Raw genomic sequence first — 4,288 nt, 5'->3', positions numbered from 1 at the left:
AAAAAAAAAAAAGAGTAACTGAACTTTCCATAGAGTCAACAGGATGCTGTCTAAAAGTTGGCATGAACCAAGAGGCAGAAGACCTAAATGTACAGAAGGTAAAAGACACAGCATCTCTATGCCAGAGCCCAGACAATAGTAAACACCTTTTTTTGTTAACTCTTCACAACGTTCTGGTATTGTGGAAGGCATCTGCCCAGGTTCATATGGGTGGAATGTGTGTTTGTATGCAGACAAGAAAAAGTGGAGAAAAACCTTGTTGGTTTGCAGAGAAGGAATGGGCATTGTAACATTGTTACCCTGAGTATGGCCAAACCCATCTACTATAGCTGAACTTCTGCACTGGCCTAATTCTATAGGTGTGACCAGAGAGTCCTGCAGGACCAGATGCCTGTCCCCAGTGGGCCTGGAGATCAGAGTAGGGCCAGAGCTTCTGTTCCACTGGGCCTAGAGCTCCCTGAGAGACAAGGGCTTCTGCTTCCAGGGTTCTGCAGCTCAGTGTGGGACTGGAGTTCTAATTTATAAGATCCCAGTGGTCACTGTAGGACCTAGAGCTTATACATTAGTGGTTCTAGAGGTCACCTTGGGTCTGGGGTTCTAACTACAGCCTCTAGCCTGTTCATAGATAAAGTCAGAAGCTTATTTTCAGATGGACTCACTGAAATCTATTAGGTCCAAGATGGTAGTTGGAGAGTGCCTGGTAAACAGCTTTCAGCTCCATACAGATACCACCTGCATTCTATATGGCACACCCTGGAAACCATGACAGTTGACAATTCCATAGCAACAACTAGTTAAAACCTAAAAAGAGGAGAAAGTTTGAATTCCTGGAAACTCTCTACCCATTCCCAGGAAAGATAGGAGCATACTCTTTTTATTTCCTATACCCTATTCCATAGCTCCTGGACTACATGGGTAGAAATGCATCTACATGTTTACCTTTCACTTCTCCCATTATTTGGCCAGGGCCCCTCACTATTGAATTGATACTCAGTTTTGTTTTGTTTTGTTTTGTTTTTGTTTTGTTTTGTTCTGTTTTTATAGCTTCCACAGTTCCAAGAAAGACAAAAGACCCAATTTGGGAGTAAAAACTGGTAACTGAATAATGCAATATTAAAAGGCAGCTTTGATATAACCATCATGCGTACTGTGTTTCCAAAGAAAGAGACTAGTCCTATGGCAATAATTAAGGCCATACAATTACCTCACCACACAAATACAAATGTTACTTCTTAAGGAATATTTTAGGTGGAAGAAAATCCCTAAATTTTTAAAAGAATCTTTTGAAATGACTTATGAAGAAAGTAATAGAAGATAACTATAAGAATAACTTACCATTCATTGGTAACAATAAATCAATAACTAATAGAGAAAACTCATTAATTTATCACCATTAATTCTCCCAGATTCTGGTTATTTATCTAAGCAGGACAGAGGCAGAGGGGTGCCTGAGGTAGCTGAGAAAATATTAAAGAAAAAAATTTGCAAATATAATTTCAAAAGCCCTTCTCTTTTCCAACAAGGGACAGATCTGCCCCATGAGTCTTTGAGCTGTGCCTCAAACAGAGCAAGCTATTAGGTTTACACTTCCAAGAAAATGGTTTCACACAGCTCTCATTGCACAGGGCCCTCAGAGGTCTTGCTGCAGGTTTGGTTTGGTTTCATGATGATTCTATATTTCTTGTTCAAGTATTTATTAGGGAGAAACAGAAGATGGAGTGAAGTTAGTAGCTGGAATTTAAGAAAACGAGATGTTATTCAGTTTGAGGGCACTTGCCCAGGCAGCAAAGTCCACAGTCAAAACTAGATGCCACAGGTCCATGCATCTCCAGAGTTGTACTTCCTTTTCCTCTGTCCATAAGGACATGCCTTTCATTGTATGAATGTTAGGAGCACAGAACAAAGCACACTTGAAGACAAAGGCATCTGAAAGTCTCTCTTAACTTCTGATCACAGGTATATGCTCAGAAGACGTGTCTGGGTGTGAGGCCTGGATTATCCATTCTCCTCTAACTTTATAAACAGTCATCAGGGTCTGTGTTCCTTATTGTGACAGTAAAAATAGAGCTTATGCCAGGTGGCTGTGTGCTCTTCCATCTCATTTACAAATAGATGAGAACAAAAGAGGAAAACTGCAATCAATAAGATTTTACATATGGGTGTAGAGCACAGACAGGCAGGCGGGCAGAAAGACAGCAGTGTCAAGCATAGAGTCATACCCTGCTTTAACAAGTGGTGACCATTTTTAGAAGGCGTCCTTTTCTGTTCTGGACACAATGCCTTTTAAGTTCATGCCTCTCCATTTGTATCCCAGATCCAACACTACCTGTGTGCTAAAGGAGACTGCACCACTACACCCTCTTGTTTTTACTTAAGATTCAGAGTTTGTTAAAAGTACACCAAACAATACTACCTATACTCCTGTCCTATGTTGCTTTCTGTTGCTGTTGTAAATAAACATCATGAAAAAGGACAAGTTGGCAAGAAAGGGGCTTATTTGGCTTGAATGTGTCAGGTCATAATGTATTATTAAAAGAAGTCAAGACTGGAGGCCAAGCAAAAAGTGTAGCAGAGGCCATAGAGGGATGCTGTGTTTTGGCTTGATCTCTAGCTTCTGCTCAGCTTTTCTTCTGATAAATCCCCAGACACCCCTGCCTAGAGATGGCACTGCCTACAGTGAGACTGGGCCCTGCTACATCAATTAGCAATCAAGAAAATGTCCCATGGGTCAGTCAGTAGTCTAATCTCAGTCCCCCACCTGAGATAACTCAGGGATAACTCAACTACTGCAGATAGCTAGGGGAATTTCCACTGTACATGACACTGTGCTATTGTAGGTCCAGCTCGGTGAGTGTGAGAACTGGAGGTGGGTTCCCTCTCATCCACTGAAGACAAAACTGTAGACAACCTATTGCCCTTGAAACACCCAAGTGTCTTTCCATGAAAGATGGGAACAATGATCAGCTTTATCTCAGGAAGTTGATATGAGAGTCAGATGAGATAATGCATAGTGTTTAGAACTGAACGTAACACATAGGAAAAATTTCTCAATGAATGCTGGTTATTTCTATTACTGTTAAGATCAGTGTGCCAGACATGGCGATGCTTGCCTGGAGGCTCAGTGGTAGAGCGGATGAATCCTTAAGCTCCAGCCCAGCCTGAACTACGTAGCTAGAACTTGTCTCAAAACACTAAAACTACTCTATTTTATTACTGTTTTAGAAAACTGCCTTCCAGAAACACATATAACTATAAAGGAGCTGTCTCTTAACTGACAACATTTAAAAGTTATGTGGAAGAATGTCTAACCAAATTCATAGTTTAGGGACACTTATCCCAGACATGTACCATCCCTCACTATCAGTTGGTGTTCTGTGACTCCTTGCTCCCTGGAACCAGAGAGCATTCTTTCATATTTTGTTGCCTTGGCAGGGCCTCCCGAGCTTAAATAATTATGCTCTGCAGTTCAATATTCTACAAGAGGCTTGAGTGAAAGATGCTTTTATATTTCAGAGATTTGAAATTGCACAATTCTTCAGGTCCCTAGAATTTTGACCAAGAGTGGCCTATTTTCTGCAGACAGTCTTGCACACTGACAGTTATCAGTGTGCCATGAATTTGGAGATCCTGGCAGAAAACTTGAAACATTACATACCTGTAATTTGGCCTTCTCTTTACAGGGACTTGACCAGTTTGGGTACTATATAGTAAGATCATTCACACTCAACAGAGTGTAGCTGTACTGAAGAGTTTGATGTCAAAAGTCAACAGCTCCTCCCCTTCCATCTACACCCACACCCCTCTCTAGCAGGAAGTTGTACCCAAACCACAGAAAACTTTGCAAATGCTCTGTACCCATAAACATATAATTAAGTTGATCAGCTTAAGTAAAAAAGGTTGTGACCCATTTTCTACTTTGTGTAAGTAATCAGGTATGATAATCCATTTTGTTTGTCTCCCAAACTGTTCATCTACCTGAAGGTAACAAAATTTAGATTTCACAGAATTAATTTAGAGTCACTTGAAGAATGTTTTTCATATAAAAACTATGGAAAGAAACCTCTTGAATCTGCTCTTATGCTTCTCGGAGCTCTAAGCATTGGTTGAGAGGGTGTGGGGCATGCTACTTATACTATACATGATCAGATTCTATGATAGATTTGAAAATCTATCTTCTAGAAGATAAACTCAATTTGGATCACTCACAGGGCAGAGTGATGGCAGATGGATAGAAATATATAAAGAAAGAAACAGAATCAGCACATATTTATGACATAAAAATGTCATT

The 4,288-nt window shown here is 40.4% G+C and overlaps 1 long non-coding RNA gene across 1 annotated transcript in view; it reads right to left on the bottom strand.

Annotated features, from left to right (window-relative positions):
- LOC116075177 overlaps positions 1-3,755 on the bottom strand; it is a 15,034-nt gene extending 11,279 nt beyond the window's left edge. The window contains exon 1 of the long non-coding RNA XR_004112450.1: positions 3,656-3,755. This is a non-coding gene — a long non-coding RNA (uncharacterized LOC116075177). The remainder of the gene's footprint in view (positions 1-3,655) is intronic.
- Between the last annotated feature and the right edge of the window lie 533 nt (positions 3,756-4,288).

This window comes from Mastomys coucha, unplaced genomic scaffold (assembly GCF_008632895.1).
Source record: "Mastomys coucha isolate ucsf_1 unplaced genomic scaffold, UCSF_Mcou_1 pScaffold3, whole genome shotgun sequence".
In the NCBI taxonomy this organism is placed as follows: domain Eukaryota; kingdom Metazoa; phylum Chordata; class Mammalia; order Rodentia; family Muridae; genus Mastomys; species Mastomys coucha.
The sequence above is the reverse complement of the archived record's forward strand: the minus strand, read 5'-3'. Positions and strand labels throughout refer to the sequence as shown.